This window comes from Stenella coeruleoalba, assembly GCF_951394435.1.
Source record: "Stenella coeruleoalba genome assembly, chromosome: 9".
Classification (NCBI taxonomy): Eukaryota; Metazoa; Chordata; class Mammalia; order Artiodactyla; family Delphinidae; genus Stenella; species Stenella coeruleoalba.
The window spans coordinates 65,854,479-65,874,628 of NC_137155.1; the positions used below are offsets into that span (position 1 = coordinate 65,854,479).

Here is a 20,150-nt window from a genome sequence, read left to right on the forward strand (position 1 = left end):
GCTCTTTAGAACTAAAATATATATGAAGCCTATACCTGGACTTCTAGATGGAGAATGATAGAAGCATCTGATTAACTCTCTCTTCCTTAATTAGTGATAAAGTAAGTGCATGTAACATTAACAGGTTGCTGCAAGCTGGAAGAATGTCAAGATAAGGCCAAAGGAGAGAGAGAAATTCAGAGCATTTCATTTCTTTGTCAAAAAGCCTGGGTACCCATAGTAATGTGTAAACTCTGCCCAATGTCTAGCTGGCTTAGATCACACCTGTAAGGATAGATTCAGTGATGCTAAAAATGAAAGAACTTAATTGAGATTTGAATTGCCATCCACTGCAGTTGAAACAGTTGTTAAAGTTTGTTTCTAACCAAGTTAATTGCCTATATTTTCTGCTAAAACAAAAACAACATTCTTCAGAACAATGTAACAAAATCTAGAAACTCCACAACATAAATTTTGTGATGTTCAGGGTAAAATCTATTTTTACTTGAAATATGAAGAGACAGGAAAATGTGACCATTTTCAGGGGAAAAATCAATCAGCTGAAGTGAACCCTTGGATGATCCATATTTTTATTTTTTGGAAAAGAACTTTAAAGTAGCTTTTATAAGTATGTTCAAGTAAGTAATGAAGGGAAAGATTGTCTCAGAAGATGAATGGAAAATATAAAAAGATCAAAACAAAAATTCTACAACTGAAAAGTATAATATCTGAAATTTAAAAATATTGCACTAGTTAGTAGCATAATAAATTTGACAGAGAGAATCATTGGATTTGGGGAAAAATCTAAAAATGAGACAGAAACTATATCAAAAATAGAAAAATCTTAGAGACTTGTGGAAAATTTTCAACAAATTTAAAATATAGTCAATCAGAATGTGGCAAGAAAGAAGAGAACAGATCAGAAAAAAAAATACTTAAAGAAATATTGGCTCAAACTTCCCAAAGTTCTTGAATGAACATGGCATCCCTAGGGACAAAATAGGTAGGCAACTAAATACTCTCGTACAATACTGGTACATAATTCAAAATGTAGCAAGGATAGATGAGCTGAGGATGATTTCCCCAACAAAAAGCCATGAACTTTTTCCCAGGTGCCTGAGACATGTTTTAGACCCAGAGACCACTGACTAATGAGGTGACAGTGTCCACAGGAGGAAGGATTCTATATAACCATGGCAAAAATATATCAATGTTTTAATGATGCCTTCAGTCCTTCCCCGAAAGAACCTATATCCATTTACTTGGGTAAATGTCTCCTGGGGAAAGGGGAATACCCAGACATTTTGAGGATTATTAGACAGAAGTCTTAAGTTGACATTAATAACGGAAGACTGGGAAAGACATCATTGAGCCATGTTAGAGTAGGAAGCTATGGAGACCAGGTAATAAATGGAGTCTTGGGCCAAATTTGGCTTACAGTTGGCTGGGTCCATATACTTGGCCAATGGTCATTTCTTTATTCTATGAATGTATAAATGGGGCTGACATAACTGACAGAATAACTCCTACTTTCAGTCCTTGACCTATAGGGAAATAACAGTCATAGTGGGGAAGGCCGCCCTACCTACATGTGCTAAGGGAGAAATAAAACACAGTATCTCATCCTGCTATATGTGTATGGAAGAGGGGATGGCAGAAACTGGTGCCATCTTTAAGGATCTCAAAAATGTAGGGGTGGTATTACCTATTGTGTTTTCGTTTAATTCATCAGTCTGCCTCCTGCAGAAACCAGAAGGACCTTGGAGAATGAACATAGACTTAACTACCCGCTTAATCAAGTGGTAGCCCTGATCACACCTACTATGTTAGACATGTTATCTATTTTTAGAGCAAATTAATATGGCTAAGGGATTATGGTATGCATTCTTTTCTATCCCAACCAGTTAAGAAGAGGATAAACAGTTTACATGCACATGGAATAGACAAAAATATACATTTAGGATTTTCTCCCAGGGTTGTGTTAATTCTTTTATGTCTAAGCTTTCTTGAATAGGGCACAAAAACATGAACCATAGAGAAAAAAAATAAGATAAATTGGATGTTATCAAAACTAAAAATGTTCATTCTTTGAAAGACACCATTAAGAAAATGAAATTCAAAATGTAGAATGGGAGAAAATATTCACAATAGTATATTTAACGGAGGACTTAGGTCCAGAATATATGCAGAACTCCTATAACTCAATAATATGACCAACAACTCCTTCCCCCAACAACAAAAAATTGGCTAAAATATTTGAACAAATACTTCACCAAAGAAGATATATAAATGGACAGAAAAACACATGAAGAGATGTTCAACATCATTAGTCATCAGAGAAATGCTGATTAAAACTACAATGAGATGCTACTATAAGCCTGTTAGAAAATTGGTAATACCAATCGTTGGAGATGATGTAGAGCAACTGGAATTCTCATACATGTTTGGTGCAAATATAAAATCATATGGCCACTTTGGAAAACTTGAAGTTTCTTAAAATGTTAAATATATGCCTACCATATGAGCCAGATATTCCACTCCTAGGTATTTTTATAACAGCTTTATTCATGTGAGCCTCAAACTGGGAACAACCTCTTATTCCACACCTGCAAATCCGACTCATCTGTAGAGACGAGTAGCTTAATGGTTGCCTGGGGCTGGGTTGGGAGGGAGGGATAAGTTACAAAGGGATTTGAGGCAATTTGGGTGGGTAGTAGAAATGTTCTGACCTTAATTATGGTTGTATTTATACATCTTTAAATGTCTGTCCAAACTCATTGAACTATATGCTTCAGATGAGTGTACTTTCTTGTACATAAATTATACCTCAAAATTAATTTTAAAAAATCTACAGTGATTTTCAGTATACCCAGGATAAAGAACAGATTTGCTGGTTAGCCTGAAAATTCTTTCTTTATTCCGCCCCATAGGTAATTGCTCTTGCCTTAACTGCTGGCACTCCTCCATCTAAACCATAATCACTTATACTTTCCGAGTGCATCACACTCCTGCAGTCTAGGGTCCCTGTCCCTCTTTCTCTACAGGGATAACTTTTACTGATTCTTTAACAGTCAGCTTATGCATACTCTTCTCCAGGAAGTCTTCACTGGTTCCCTGGTGTGAGTTGATGACGCTCTTCTGTGTTCCCATGGGACCCTGCACTCACCTCTCATGTAAGAGGCTGTGTTTCACTCTCACCTTTTTTCTTAGTCTCCTCACTAGGTTTAAAATTCTGTAAGGAGAGAGACCACACTTGTGGTCACCTTTCTATCTCCAGTATCAAGCCTAGAGTAGATATTCAGGTGCTTATTACATTTTTGCTAAGTTATTATATGTAAAAATCAACGTTTTGACATTTTACATTGCTATTATTTGCAAGTTTGAGGAAATGGGACCATATAAGAAACTTCTGGAGGAGAGGCTCATGTGTGGATATTACGGAAAGTAAGAGGATAACTTTCAATGAACTCGGCTTTTTTCTCCCATACACTTTCTTCTTGTGCTTCAGAACTACTCTGTTGGTAAAAATGGAAGATAGAACTTACCTGTGGTCTCCTTCTTAGAGGTTCTGTTCTTTCTCACAGCGAGTGCTCACTCTCAGTGGTCTCTGGTTCTCAGAGTAACCTTTCACCATATCGAAAGGTGCCTGCCTTCTGTATCTCCTCTCCCCAGGTGTTACTCTTTTTTCTCCTGGTTCTTGTCTATCACATTATGCACAGTCATTTCCACTCTTATTTGAAACCTCATGCTCTTTTTAAAAATCATGGTAGCTTAATAAAACATAATGGTAGGATTTCAGGCTTGATACATAGGAAGAGTGATGCCTGATTAGGCTGAGAATTGCTGTGTTTTGGAAGGTATTGTTGATATCATTTTTAGGAACTTAAGAGTTGCATGAAACTAGTAGCATGTGATCTTTGGCTTAGCCAAGGTCTCTCTGTTATTGGACATGACAAACTCTAGGCTTCCAGGCTTTATCCTAGAGGAGAAGATTGTTGTAGAAGGAAAAAGTGCTAGGATTATATCTTTCTTGTGCCTTTTTCCCATAAGCTGAAAATGGTATTTCTCCTTTTTCTTGACACACATATGATTTGTCTCTTTCTCTACCTGTATCCAAATTTTTAATAGTATTTAATAATATTTTTCTCTCTCTTTTCACACTTCTCTGTCTTTGCCTCTTTCTTTCCTACTCCTTCTCTCACCCTCTCCGACATGGCATCCTCATGAAGTGCTCTGAAAGGTTTTGATGTATTCCACTTTCTCTTGTGTGGCTCATTTTTAATAGTGTTTTCTGAAGGGTGGAAAGAAACGACCATTATTACAGTTGTTAGAGTAATACCAATAGTAGTGATTGTTAACAATCAAAACAATAATAATGAATGTTGGCATTATTTACATTCTTGAGGGGATGATGTGAATACTAGAGTCCGTTATGTTTTAAAATGCTCCTTCGAGGGAATGCTCCACATAAAATATAGTAATTGTTCCTAGCATTTTGATTAGTATTTGGGTAAAACACTCTTTGGAACGAACAGTGTGACTGTTTGTTCCAAACTGACTGATGTGTGACTGTTTCTGTCTTTTTTTTTTTTTTTTTGGTATTGAGAATATAATCTCTGTGAATTGATTGTAGAATATTACTGTGTTAAAATCATATCAACATATCAATGACTCAACTTTCCCCTTTAAAAAAATAGTTTCAGATGGAAAGTTCAAAGCCTTTACTTTCTAGGGTTGTTTCTTAAACAACTCAATTCACTGTATTGTAAATATGCACAAAAGGATCCGGTATTGTTTTGGGCAATATTTAGTGCAGGACCACTTTGTCAATCCATCACTCCCACTTGTGACAGAAGATGGAAAGGTCACTGGAGTGGACATTTTTATGGCCAACTCAAATGATGCTCTTGCATTAATTAAATTTAGAATCTCCCCAGCCACTAAAAACATAAACTCCTGGGCTTCCCTGGTGGCGCAGGGGTTGGGAGTCCGCCTGCCGATGCAGGGGACGCGGGTTCGTGCCCGGTCCGGGAGGATCCCGCGTGCCGCAGAGCGGCTGAGCCTGCGCGTCCGGAGCCTGTGCTCCGCAGCGGGAGAGGCTGCAGCGGTGAGAGGCCCGCGTACCGCAAAAAAACAAAACATAAACTCCTTTTGCAGAAAGGATAAAATATGCAACAGAAATAGCTTCACTTACGCTACACATTTTCAGGATGCTTAGAGTTGTGTACATATGCTCTATGGAAGATTTCTGTTTTCTTGAAAATACAATTTGACTCCATGACAGAATTATAAAAGGTGACCATATAACCTGCTCATGTTCATAAATATGCCAGGTTTGTTTGCAGGAGTGAAATTGTTTCTAGATTAAGCCAAAGATGAAAATGTAGCACTAAAATGAAAGTACTTTCCTTGTCAACTTTAACACAGAAGCTGAAAAATCCTCATACATAGGAAAAAAATGAAAACGAAATAAGCTTTACCTGAACCATTGATTACTCAGCTAACCTGAAGATTAAACTGAGGGTGCCTTTAAAGGAGGAGAAGGCTGTCATTGATGAGCTCAGATGAGAGGGTTTTAGGAGCCCAGTGAGATTACGTGGGTTAGGTCACAGGCAAATAGATGGGATGGCCTGGTTCGGGCCTAACAGTAGGAGCTTATTCAGGACAGAGAGGAAGAAACATAGCCAGAAATTCAGTCGGCTTATCGGGAAACAAGGGAAATAAATTTATTAAAGGCAAGAAAATACAGCACGAATGACACTTTAATACTAAAGGTTACTGACACACTTGTTAAGCTTCCTTCAAGTGTGCATATTTGAAGGTGGGTTATTCCTAGTTGGAGGTGAAATTTTATGATCCATTAATGCATATTATAAGTAGTTTGTATTTAATTGGAGTAACATGTACATATTCATTTATATCACAGGTTTTTTTTAATGTTAAAAGGAATCACTTGTTATTTCCAGGGATTCTTCCTTTTACATCAATGAGTGATAATTGAAAGTATCTAAGGATTGATACATTCACCATGTTTTATTTTATTTATTTACATAATTATCCCACTATCTTGGATTTTCACTGACATTTTCTGTTTCAACGTGTAGGGGACAAATAATAACGGTAGCTTCTGAATCTTGGAAGAGTATCAGCAGCCTCTATAGCTTTCCAGGAGAAATTAACTTTCTCCTCCTGTCCTTGTTTTAAATTCAGCCCCTTGTTCTTGTCTTGGGACTTCGGTGGCTGAGAACTGAGAAACGGTGTTGCTTCTGCTCCTAGAACTTTACTTAGCAATATACACTGAGCACCTGCGCTGCACCAGGAGCTGTTCTGGGCTCTAGGGAGAGAATAGACCAGGGAGATTCTGTTCTAAAGAGGAGAAGCCAAAAATAAACACTAAGTGAATTTTAAACATTGCTCTCTACTATGGAGACAGGAAAGCAGGGTGATGTGAAAGAGTGACTGACACTGGGGGATACAAAGACTCTAGACTGAGAAACAAACTTTTCTCTGAAGAAATGACATTTGAGCCAAGTTTTCCAGGTACCCCAAACAGCAAGTGAAATGGCCCAAAGGTTGAATAAGCTGGGTATGATCAAGGACAGAAGGAAGGCTGATAGAGTTGAACAAAAGGGTTAGTAAAGCTTTAGTGATGCCAGGAAGATAGGCAGGAGCCAGATCATGGAAGTGCTCATAGGCCATCAGGACTTGAATTTTAAGTGCAGAGAGAGGCCATGCTTTGTTACTATTGTGGAGGTGGTGCTTAGCTTAATCAAGGGTGTGACATATTCTGAATTTTTTTCTTTAAAGATGGATTGAAGAAGGGCAAGACTAGATGCAGGGAGATAGGTCGGATGTGCCTGAAGGATTCGAGGGCAATATGATAACAGAGAAGGTAGCATGAGATAAAACTGAACCAGGTGGAGTAACCTTGAGTTGGCCTCTGCCACCTGTAGGCCAAGCAGGTGTAAACCTCCAGGATTTGGTTTCAATGCTCACAGTTATGTTCAATGAGTATTTTCCTCTTCCCCTTGTAGACTGCAAGTAATCAAACAAAATCTATCATTAGTCATTTATTGCTTGGACTAAATTCTCCCTTTCCAAATGCAAGTACTTTTCTGAAAGATGCTATATTCAGACATTAAAAGCAAATTCAGGGCTTCCCTGGTGGCGCAGTGGTTGAGAGTCCGCCTGCCGATGCAGGGGACATGGGTTCGTGCCCCGGTCCGGGAAGATCCCACATGCCGCGGAGCGGCTGGGCCCATGAGCCATGGCCGCTGAGCCTGCGCGTCCGGAGCCTGTGCTCCACAACGGGAGAGGCCCACGTACCGCAAAAAAAAAAAAAAAAAAAAAGCAAATTCAATAATCATAATGTTACCCAGCCAAACTTGGGTCTGCTTGCCTGCCTGCAGTAAAACTGATCTGACACTGGGCTGTGGTGAAGGAAAGTGCAGCATTTATTGCAGGGAGCCAAGCAAGGATTCTGGGGCAGGTTGTACTTAAAAGACCCGAACTCCCTGAAGGCTTTCAGGGAAAGGTTTTTAAAGACAGGGTGAGGGAGGAGGGTTGTGGGGTGTGTGACCAGCTCAGGAGAATGCCAACCAGACATTCTCCTGATTGTTTGGTGGTAAGGTAATTGGGAGTCAACATCATCAACCTTCTGGTTCCAATCAGTCTGAGGTTTACGTGCTTGTGGGCATCATACAGTTAACTTGTACCTGGTGGGGGTTTCAGTATCTGCAAAACAGCTCAAGGGACAAGGCTCAGAATATTGTCTACAGCCCTTAAGGAGGAACTAAAGGTCCTTAACATTGTTTAATGGTTAAACTATTATTTTTTTGTCTTGCTTGACTGATTTCCCTTTTTTCTCCATTTCCTCACTTCTCTGATTAAATTTATTCTTGGACTAAAGTTTTTCTACAGACAAAAGGCAGGCAGAGGACATGGGCAGGGGTGGGGTTGGGGGGGCGGAAACATCTGCTCCTGAAAGGCCACACAAGGTCTTGCTTGGTTAAAATAACATTTCTTATGTACCATGGAAGATTCTCTTCACCAGAAAAAAACCGCTTGGTTAGAAGGGCAAGACAGACACAGAGGAAAACGTAAAAAAATATAGCATTGCACGTTCTTGATCCGTTGATTTGCAGGGACTACTGTATTGGATTTTTCTGTATCCTCTCTATTACAGCACTACATTTTAGCTACTGAGAAAATGTTTGTTGACAAATATTGTTGCACTCTCCAGCATTCGCATCTTAGTTTAATAGTCTAATTCTCCCATGTGATAAACACATGTGGCTTTTTCAAGAAGCCTACTTTTGGATATTCAGCTTCACACATGATGAAGCACTAGATTCTTTTTTCTGAAGGGTAATCAAAGATGATGTTTTTTGGGGGGAGAAGAGTTTAAATTGAATTCCTTTGAGTTTCATCATATAATATTTGGCCATCCTGCCATGTTTTGAGCAAGATAGCATATGTTTTATGAGGCACAGCTTGAAAGAAGAACAAATTCAACGATGAGAGACAAACACCAGTCAAAAGCAGGGATTCAGTCAGTGCATCAAATAATATTTTTAAGAATTTGTCATGGGCAAACATATTAGGTACCTTGTGGGACATAAGGCCTTACGGAAACTACATATATACTTATAAAAGATAGAGGTACATATAATTTTGTAAATTGGCTGTTACAAAGCATTGCTATAAGGGGTCAGAGTAATTCAGAGGAGTCTGAGGGTAATAGTAAGAGAGTTTGGCAGACTTTTTAAGAAGTCGTAGCAATTTAAGTGGATTCTGAAGGATCCACATTGTTCTTCCAGGAAAGAATGACAAAGATGCATGACCAACGAGCCATCAGAATAATAAAACTCTTGGCCCCTACAGCTTAAATTTTAGGGAAAGGAATATGCGTAATCCTATAGTAGACATTTATGGATGGAAAGATTGAGTCCCAAGTGTTTTGGGGAAGCTCTTTAGAACTAAAATATATATAAAGCCTATACCTGGATTTCTAGACAGAGAATGATGGAAGCATCTGATTAACCCTTTCATTCTTAATTCATGACAAAGTAAATGCATGTAACATCAACAAGTTGCTGCAAGCTGGACGTCTAGAGAAGAGAGAAACATTGAGTGTTGTGTTTCTTTGTCAAAATATATGGGTACTGACAGTAATGGCTTATCTTTGTTTTTCTTTTCTTGTTACTCATTTGGATTCTGTAAGTTCTTTTCAAAGAAATAGACAGTCTATGTAGTTACACTATTGAAAGAAGTTAAAAAAAGGTTTTAGCTTGGGGCACAATTATTCAAGTATAGTTGCAAAACACAAAAAGAGTACATATTTAAAATTGTGCTCTGGTGAGTATGTTTGGTAGCACACTTTTAATCTGGCCTAAATTACTTTTTTTTCATAGTGGCTTCTTGTTGTAGTCTATAGTAGGGAATGGGGTGACAAGTAGGTCAGTTTTTTCCATATCTGGATGAATACTTCTCACTCTGTAAGCCTTTCACAGATTTTTTATTTTATTTTATTTTTTTAGTGGAGCTACTCAGCTGGCGGGACCTTAGTTCCCTGACCAGGAATTGAACCTGGGCCCACTGCAGTGGAAACGCAGAGTCCTAACCACTGGACTGGCAGGGAATTCCCATCATAGATTTTATTTTTGTTTTCTTATTTGAAAGGAACACATATAATCAGGTACTTACTCTATTCTCTTTAAAAAAAAAATGAAAAACTGTATATTGGTACAATTTAAACAAAAGAATTATATTCTGATGAAAAGAAAACATATAATAATGTTATGTTAATATTTTGGAAATAGAAGTATTAATTGCTATTTTAGAAAACATTTCAAAATTTCCTCTATTCTAAGGCAAAAGTAAATGTTTATTGATTTTACCATGTACGCGTCAACTGGGAAAACTGTTCTGGTTAACAAAAAACAGCTCATTATGATTCTTGACTTTATAAAAGCATACATTACTGAAGAGAATGTTAAGCCCATAGAGTAATAGTGACAAGGAACAAGTGGATATAATACAGATAGTTAATATATTTTTTTATATTATCAAGTATTATATATATATATTTTTGATTTTGCCCAAACCAAAGTGAAATAAAACTCTCCTTTAGGAGCAGCAAGTATTCTTATTAAAGAAAACATAAAAAGGAAAAATAAATTTACAGAGATTGTCTAGTTCCAAGGGATAAAAAAAATATACATTTTTTTGTTGTTTATTTAGATTCATACTTCAATGGTGAGAGTTATAGAATTCAGTGTATTTTATCTTTATTTTTTTATAGAAAGAACCTGAGTTCTATTTTTAAAATTACGGCATGCGATAATTTAGGCTTTCTTGAAAAACAAGAATGTATTGTGTTGAACATTGAATTAAATATGGTCCCTACTGAATGAATGAATCTTGAAAAAATTGCTAAGTGGAGTGAGTCATGAAGGAAAAGAAACCTATTTTAGAGCAACCATGTTTATCATTTAATATATGTTTACTGTCCCTATTATTTCAACAAAGAAAATACATATTCCAGTAAAAACCAAAATTTGCCTGAAGTTAGCCAATATAATCTTTCCCTTTTGCTTTTTTAGCTGCTATAATCATATATGTAATATATAATTATAGTATAGGTATAATATATATATCATATTATATATATATATTGAGCAATATTTTTCTCTTCTTCCTATAAGCTCTCCTCTCTCTAACTGTTTTCATTTTATACCTGGTATAAAATAGCTGATGACACTGAAACAGATGTGGAGCAACAACATACTAGGAAAACTGTACCAACGGGATCCTCTAAAGAGAATTGGATCTCCTAAACGTAAGTGACCATCCATGGTTCTACATGAGCTGGTGGGATCTCCCTAATGAAATGGCCACATGTGAGCTGAATGGCATGGGCTCACGTAGGAGCTGAGAGTTGGAGTAAATAATAGTAGTAGTAGTAGCTAACATTTACTGGGTATTTAATATGTATTAAATATACTACTGACTGTTATAAGATATATATATATATGCATATTTATATATTCTTATTTAACGTAAACAATTCTTACAGTGTAGGTATCATTACTAACTCTACAGGTGAGAAATCCAACTTTAGTAACATTAAGTAACTTGCCCAATTCACACAAGTGTCAATACTAAATAGCAGAAAATAGCAGACTGAATTCAAATTCAGGCCATCTGGCTGCAGAGCCCATACTGCTAGCAATGATGCCATTCTACCACCACAGGTGAGCTCCTAGGCTCCTTTTATCTCTGAGATTATAAAATTATGATTTATGTCTTCTCCTTCAAGAACTCAGTAAGGAGATATCACTCAACAACATATTCCTTGGGAATATAGCTTTATGTATGAAGGCCTGGAAATATATCTAGCTAATGATTATGGTTTGAATAGTAGAAAAGAGATGACATTACAACTTATTTTTAGTGAATTACTTTAGTTAGATGTGTTCTTGTTTTTTTTTTTTTTTGTGGTACGCGGGCCCCTCACTGTTGTGGCCTCTCCCATTGCGGAGCACAGGCTCCGGACGCACAGGCTCAGCATCCATGGCTCACGGGCCCAGCCGCTCCGCGGCATGTGGGATCTTCCCGGACCGGGGCCCGAACCTGTGTCCCCTACATCGGCAGGCGGACTCTCAACCACTGCGCCACCAGGGAAGCCCAGATGTGTTGGTTTTTAGTAACCGAAAATAATGATTCATTATCACAGGCCAGGACAACCTTTGCTAAGAGAGTATTTATATGTTTGTTAGTATTTGATGTGAATCGAAACAACCATAAAATGAAAGAAATACTTTAGGGTAAATGCCTCTAAATTTAAAACTAAAAACTCACTTTACAACTGTGAGCATTGCCAAATTATAATGTCATATAATGACATTAGAGATTAAAAAAATATTTGCAAGCTATGGCTACAATAACATTTTCATTTATTGGTGCTTACATAACACATTCTCAGAGGCTTTAAAAAACAATTTGCAGACATCTTGGAAATGTTCTAGCATTTCAGTAAGGTAAAAAGCAAATATATACTAATTTGGAAGATAGAAAAAACATAACCAAAAATAGATTAAGTAGTATGTTCAGTGTCACTGAATAAATTGGAATTAGCATGCTGTATAACTCTTCTCATGCAAATGATTTTCATATCACTCCTCTTGAACCGCAGTAAAAGCCTATCTCAGAACTCTGCTCAAGTTAGCTCCTCTGTTTATCTTGTTAGCTAGGATGACACAGATTTGCATTAAAAAATCAGTAGCTTGAGAACATCCTCATTTAAATGACAGGCAGAGAAAAATATGCCACAAGCAATAATGCTGGAAAGTAACTAAAGAGAGAGAGGAGGAAGACTATGAGAGTATATGTTATGAAATTGGTTTTCGTAGCATTGAAAGAGTCATGAAAAGAAGCAAGAAGTCAATGGTATAAATAGCTTCCAAGCCATCGAATGAGATGAAGACTGAATAGTGCTCACTAATTTGTGAAAACAGGAGCTATTTGTCAATCATGCTGAGTTTGAGATTCAGTTGAGTAGAAGAGATGGAATCTAGATTGTGATAGTTTGAGAAGTGAGGAGACAGAGTGTAGATAACCTAGATTTTAATTAGTTTGACTGCAAAAGGGTAGAGATAAGTAGTAGCCAGAGGAAGTTTTGAACTAAGAAGATAACTTATAGAATTTGGAAATAGTGTTAATTTCTGACAGTGAAACCAAAAATATAAAATTAACTATTTGTAGAGGAACCTAACCCATGCACTGGTTTGTATAGATGAAAACCTAGGAAATATACATGATCAATCAAGGCAACTAATGCATTTCTTTATAACGGGAATGCTACTAAGAAGCTGTAATATGCCCTGCCTTATTTTATAACCTAATCTAACTTATGTGCTAATGGAAAGAAAAAAAAAGAATACCTCACAGCAGTGTGCTATGGCAATTTGCTCAACAAAGAAGTGCAGTGCTTATGGGAAAGATGGATTTAGGGCACAATATGTAATGTCATATATCAGCGACATAAGGAACGATAGAAACCTAGTAAAAATAATAGTACAGTTTTACACATGTTAAATGGATATGAAAAAATAATACAATAAATAAGACACTTTAATTTGAAAAATACCCATGTTTGCTTCTGGAAATGGGCTTCAGAAGGGTTTCAGCTTATGAGTTATTGTGAAGTGATAGAAGATGGGTGTATTAGTTTTGTAGGGCTGCTGTAACAAATTACCACAAACTGGGTGGCTTAAAGCAAGGGAAGTTTATTCTCTCACAGTTCTGGAGGCTAGAAGTTTGAAATCAAGGTGTAGGCAGGTCTGTGCTTTCTCTGATGGTTCTAGGGAAGAATTCTCCCTTGCCTCTTCTAGCTTCTGTTGGTTGATGGCAGAATCCTTAGGATTACATAGGTACATCACTTCAGTCTCTGCCACTGTCTTCACATAGCCTTCTCCCCTGTGTATCTATTTCTTTGTGTCCAAATCTCCCTCTTATAAGGACATCGGTCTTACTGGAGTTAGGGTTCACCCAAACTAGTTCACCTCAGTTTGACTTGCTTACATCTACAAAGACCCTATTTACAAGTAAGGTCACATTTATAGGTTCCAAATGGACATGGATTTTTGAAGGTCATTATTTAATCCAGTACAATGGATCATATGAAATTAGAAAGCTATAACACTAGATGTGGATGGGACTGGCTTATAACACATGTGGTGAACTGAGACAGCTGGTAGGTGTTTGAAGTATGTTCATTTTTTGCATTATTTGGCTCAGTTAAATTGGGTGCTGTTTTCGATGTTCAGCTAGTGTTTTTCATGCATAAGCTAACACGAAGTTCCTTTCCTATTATTCCCTAATACATCAGTCATGTTGGAACAAATTCATGCTATCAAAACTAGTGTTATAGATCTGATTATACAATGAAATACATAATTCTTAATCACATTGTTTGTTCAGCTTTGAAAAATGCATAAACTGTGTAATCTATGCCTTTCTCAAGATGTCAGACATTTTCATCACTCCAGAATGTTCCCTTTGTGCTTCATACCAGTTATTCTTCCCAACCAACCATTGCTCTGATTTCTGTCATCATGTTTGTTTTGCCTATTCTAGAACTTCATGTAAATGGGATTATACAATAGGTACTCTTATGTATCAGGCTTCCTTTATACAGTATCGTGTTAGGTTCATCCATGCTGTTGTATACATCACTACTTCACTCCATTATTTTAAATTGAGGTAAAATTTATGTAAAATAAATTTCACCATTTTAACCATTTAAAATTATACAGTTCAGCGGGGTTTTTTTACATACACAATGTTGTACAATCATCACCATTGTCTCATTTCAGAATATTTTTGTCCCCCAAAAGATATCTCCTGCCCATTAACAGTTACTCCCTATTCCCTTCCCCCTTTCTCCTAGCCCCTGAAAACCACTAATCTACTTTCTACCTATATGAGTTTGCTCATTCTATATGTTTCATGTAAAAGGAATCACACAATATATGACCTTTGTGTCCGGCTTCTTTCAGTTAGTATAATGTTTTCTATATTCATCCAAGTTGTAGCTGTTTAATACTTCATTTCTTTTTATAACTGAATAACATTCCATTGTAAGAATATACCACATTTTGTTTATCCATTTACCAGTTGACAGACATTGGATTGTTTTCACTTTTTGGCTATTAAGAATAATGCTGTTATGAATATTTGTGTTTAATATTTTTACTTGAACATGTCTTTAATTTCCTTGGGTGAATACTTAAGAGTAAAATTGCTTGGTCATATGGTAATTCTATATTTAGCTTTTTGAAGAAATGCCAGACTGTTTTCTAAAGTAGCTGTACCATTTTAAATTCCTACCAGCAATGTATGAGGACTCGTTTCTCTGCATCATCATCATCATTTTTTTAAAATTATGGCCATACTAGTGGGCCTGAAATTGCCTCATGGGTTTTGATTTGGAATAAATGGCTAATGACATTGAGCATCTCATTGCTCATGGTCATGTGTCTATCCTCTTTGAAGAAATGTCTATTCAAATCCTTTGCCCGTTTTAAAATTGCATTGTTTGTCTTTTAGCTGTTGAGTTTTCAGTTCTTTTTATATTCTGGATACTAGACCCTTATTAGATTTAAGATTTGTAAATATTTTCTCCCGTTTTGTGGATTTTCTTTTCACTCTGTTGTTAGTGTCCTTTGAAGTACAAAAAAAATTTAATTTTGATTTGATGAAGTTCAATTTTTTTTTCTCTTTTTGCTTGTGTTTTGGTGTCATGTATAAGTATCCATGGTCATGAAGATTTATTCTTATATTCTCTTTTATGATTTGTACAATTTTAACTCTTAGATATAGATGTTTTTATCCATTTTGAGTTATCTTTTGTGTTATGATATGAGGTAAGTGTCCAATGTCCTACATTTTCATGTGGATATCCTGTATTCCCAGCATTTGTTAAATGCTTTCCCTCATTGAATGGTCTTGGCATCTTGAGAAGATCAATTGACCATATATTATGTATTTATTTTGGGGTTCTCAATTTTATTCCATTAATCTGTATGTCTATCATGCTAGTATGGCATTGTTTTGATTATAGTAGCTGTATAATAAGTTTTGAAATCAAGAAGTGTAAGTCCTTCAACTTTGTTCTTCCTTTTCAATATTGTTTTTCATATTCAGGGTCTTTTGCAATTCCATATGGTCTTTAGGATTAGCCTTTACATTTCTGCAAAATGGCAGATGGAAATTTAATAAGGAATGCATTAAATTTCTTGAACATTTTGAGTATTACTACCACCTTAAAATTAAGGCTTCTGATTCATTAAGACAGATTGTCTTTCCATTTATTTAGGTCCTCTTTAATTTCTTTCAATAATGTTTTATAGTTTTCAAAATATTAATGTAGTACAGTATGCAAGTCTTGAACCTCTTTTGTCAATTTATTTCTAAGTATTTTCTTCTTTTTTATAGTCTTGTAAATGAATTTTTTCCTTAATTTCCTCTTGGATTGTAATTTTCAGTACGTAGAAATACACATGATCGTTAGAACTCAAATTAATAGACATTTTCCAGTACTCTGGCATATGGATGATAACATACTTTTAAGATCATGGGAGCATTTTATCAAACACGGTTAGAACTTGTCACCTTAACTGGGATGTTTTGAGGAGTGGAATGGGGAATACATCTAGTTTACATCTAAAATCATCTTTTATAGCCAAATTGTACAAATGATGTTGACTTGACATATTTCATGGGTACTAAGTCAAACGCTTCAAAAGAGTGTAGACATATGTTTTCATGCATCTACCAAAACCAATGAAGGGTGAAAAATTCAGACAATCAAATGGAGTTTACATCAGATAGGTTTTTTTTCCTTCACTAAATTACTTAAATTTTTCAGTTTTCAAGAAAGTCATTGGTAATTTTCACAAAAGTAACACTTCAAAATATATTTCAATTTGATATTTGAGTGATAGGAAGGAGTATAACAAGTTCTCAAATGTGGAAAACATTGAAATCACATTTCTAAAGAAATGTTTTGGAACTTTCTCTAAAAGAAACACTTTTCCATTTATTGTATGTAATTCAGGCATATATAACACTCTCAGAGGAAAATGAGAGCAATCAGGGAAAAATCCCTTGAAAATGCTATAATTTTAGTTTATCTCAAATTACTTTGAAAGGCACACTTTTTGCAACAAAAAATTTTCACCATCGCTGAATTTAAAATAGCCTATGAAATGTATGTCTTCTCCCATGACAGTTTTGTAGAACACCACTCTTATTACTTATTGCTCAAGTGAGTTTAAAAAACAAAACAAGAACAACAAATCATTCCTATGAAATGTCTTATTATTGCAGAACTCTTATACTAAAAAAATAATTTAAAATTATATCATATGGCAGTTTTAGATTTCAGTGTAGAATATTATGCTTTGTAGTAAGTATATTCTGTCTTTTAAATTTCACATACTTTTTGGTAATCATATTTCTGTAAAGTAACCACATTGCAGTCAAATAGAATTTATCTTTGTCTTGATTATTCAGTATAAAACAGTACCCACACAACCAAGATGTATGCTTACGGTTATTTAATAATTGTTAAAGAGACAATTTTGATGCGTAAATCTGGAATGCCATCTACCAACCTAATGAAAAGAAATACTATTATCTTGCGTTTTCCTTTTCTGTTATTGACTTGTGACGCCCCAAGACCATTTTTAAATTGATCAGTGTAGTCTTTATCTGTCATGGAAGCAAATTCATTCTTTGGGTGGCTGAGCAAGATGAGGGAATAAATTTCTCAGAAATGTATCCCCTGAAGGTTGCTGTCCATTATTGTTACAAGTTTGCAATGGAAATGACTTCAATTCTATACAGAGAATATGATAAAATTTAAAGCTTGTGCAAAATGATTAGAAAACAAATATAATACATACATATTACTATATATCACCACAATGTGATACATTTATTTATTAGACAATGTTTTGAGTATATCAAAGCAAACATAGAACAACTCAAATCTGAATGTTAATCCAAAGAATAATAAAAATGAAAAATTAATGCCTGCAGGGAATAGGGGATTGAAATCTTCTCCCTTTTTCAACATAGAGGACTTAACATTTTCTGCTTGGATGGCATGTGTGCGCTCTGTAAATCAGATTTCATCATATCCGTGTTTCACTTAACTTTACCCCTTCCACATTGCTCCTAGTCTGATTTAGCATGGTTTCATGAGTCTTTCTAAGAGATCATCTCAACAGAAAAATAGAGCAAAACTTAATGAAGCTAATTCTATCACTTGAGTTTAAACTTAGCTCTGTGTCATCTGTGCCCACTTTTATATAAACCACATCACATGAGTTACAATATATTATTTTTATTTTACTATATTTAAGTATAATCCTTATCTACACATCTGTACACAGGTAAACACATACATTTATTTAAAATATTAATATATATTTTGACCTGTGTGTGGTATATCAGCAAGGATATTAAAGTTTCCATATATTTATAAAAACAAATAACTGGAAGAACTTTAATGTTCCACTAAGTGTACTAATATCATTCTCTCTGGATACTGATCTTGCATAATTTTAATTTAAGTTGCTTTTACATATAGTTTTGAAAAAAGATTTTCCCAATGGCTTTGTTTTCCTTGTGTGATTACAATTAGCAAAGCTAGATAATTGCATCCATTATACATATTACCTACTTTTTTGGTAACATCTTGTCTTTTGGAATGATTCTTGGAGGTATGCAGATAGAAAGAAAGACATTTTCATTAGAATAAACAAAGATTTAAGAAAATAATATATAATAGTGTTAGAAGATTTACTGTCATATCAACAAATGCAGTTCTTTATATCAGCACAAGTTTCTAAATTCACACGTAAATCTGTATTTGATACCTTGTTGCCAAAGTTGCTAACACTTGGATTTTCTTTTAGAATTATCTAATGGATCTAGTTTAAGAATTCCCCATTAAAGATCATTGCAGTAAAAAAAATGACTATTATTATTGTGACTATCATAAGTCTCTTTATCATTTTAATGTCTGGTTTCAGTGATCCAGCATTGAGAAACCAATACCTTTAAATTGTTATTTAACACACTGTATTGTACAGTCTAAAATTCTAAGTGCTATCTTGATATCTTGGGCCTCACAGGACCCCAAAAAGCCTAACCGTGAGCTCCTCTGCTCTTGCCAAATATGCATTCCTCCTCCAATCTCCCCAGCAGGAAAGGTTCTCCACCTGGCTAGCCTGCTATGAGCCAGATGAACTATACTCCAACTGGTCATCAACCTAACTTTTCCAGCCTGTGGAATTAAACAAATCAATCACATCCTCCCGCGGGACACCTCATCCTCTTGTTACTATAGAATCTGCTTGCACAGTCCTGTTCATGCTGTCCTCAAGTGCAAACCCTGTGTGGCCTTGAATAGCATGCAGTGTCCTTCTCCCCTAGACTGTGAGTATATGTGACTAACAGTCTGCTATCAAGTTCATTTGACCAATGTTGGGTATTATGTGTTTGGCTATCTAGTACTGTTTAGTGTAGGGCACTCCTTCATCAGTGGGGTGAATAGGAGGTGATCAGAATATATATGTGATGAAAATGAATAATACATTAAATGTTTTTTCATATCTTTGTGAAATTTAAATATCTTCCACATAAATGAAAACTTTGCTGTTCTTTATCTTTTGTTGTTTTGAGCCAGTCAAAGAGAGTAACATAATTTTACTTATGTCATAAAAATGTTATTTCCAGAAGAATATGAAGTGTATTTTAGCAAAGTGTGATGACCCTTTTTCTTATTTTTGGAAATAATAATTTATCAACTTTATTTAATTCAGGAATAAATAACTCGTAGACATGATGAATGTCATGTCAATGATGAATGAATGACATTTTTGCTTCATACATTAATTGTAAATTTATCTAACATGGCAGCAAAAATATTTGAGAATTAAATTGTATTCATGTTGATAGATCCCTGTGTGATTATTACTATTGACTAGATTCCATATACTTTGTAGGGATTAGCAAAGCAGCCTCACCTTCTCTAATTTGATTATAGTTCCTCAAACTTTAACAAGTTTTTTGCATATTCATGAATTTTTAAAAAATAATAGTTTCCTTACCTGATGGTAAATTCCACCATTAGCATTAGCCAATTAAATGGCTAACAGGGAAGTCTAAACCACATATATGCACACACACACACACACACACATACACCCAAACACGTATACACATATTTGCTTAAAGAGGGTTGCAAAATACAAGCTTCCTAGGGGTAATATTTTGGGTTTCTCCATGACCATCAAGTTATTGACTCTACTTCTCTGTTTACTTTTATAATGTGAATCTTAACATGAAACTTGGAAAAACCTACATGATTTTTCTAAAACTACACCAACCCACACCTACAATAATAAATCATAATTTAATTACTAATTAATTACCGTACTTTAGAAATTAGAACATTTTTATCTAACTTGCGTTACTCCAAAAAGAGATTTGAAACGTTGCATTAAAGTCCATTCTCCACAAGGAATCTTCAGTCGTCTAGTTAAGAGTCTGTTGATTTGTAACTGCTGCTCAATTATAACCAGCTCAGAGCAATG

The 20,150-nt window shown here is 35.5% G+C and overlaps 1 protein-coding gene across 15 annotated transcripts in view; it reads left to right on the plus strand.

Moving 5' to 3' along the window:
• DNAJB9 (DnaJ heat shock protein family (Hsp40) member B9) overlaps positions 1-20,150 on the plus strand; it is a 714,883-nt gene that overhangs the window by 419,026 nt on the left and 275,707 nt on the right. For 13 of the 15 annotated variants that reach the window (XR_013829608.1, XR_013829609.1, XR_013829610.1 and 10 more), the window contains 2 exons: positions 9,519-9,676; positions 10,732-10,819. The gene's annotated coding sequence lies outside the window, so the exon portion shown is untranslated. The remainder of the gene's footprint in view (positions 1-9,518; positions 9,677-10,731; positions 10,820-20,150) is intronic. The other 2 variants (XR_013829613.1, XR_013829614.1) reach the window with 1 other exon arrangement.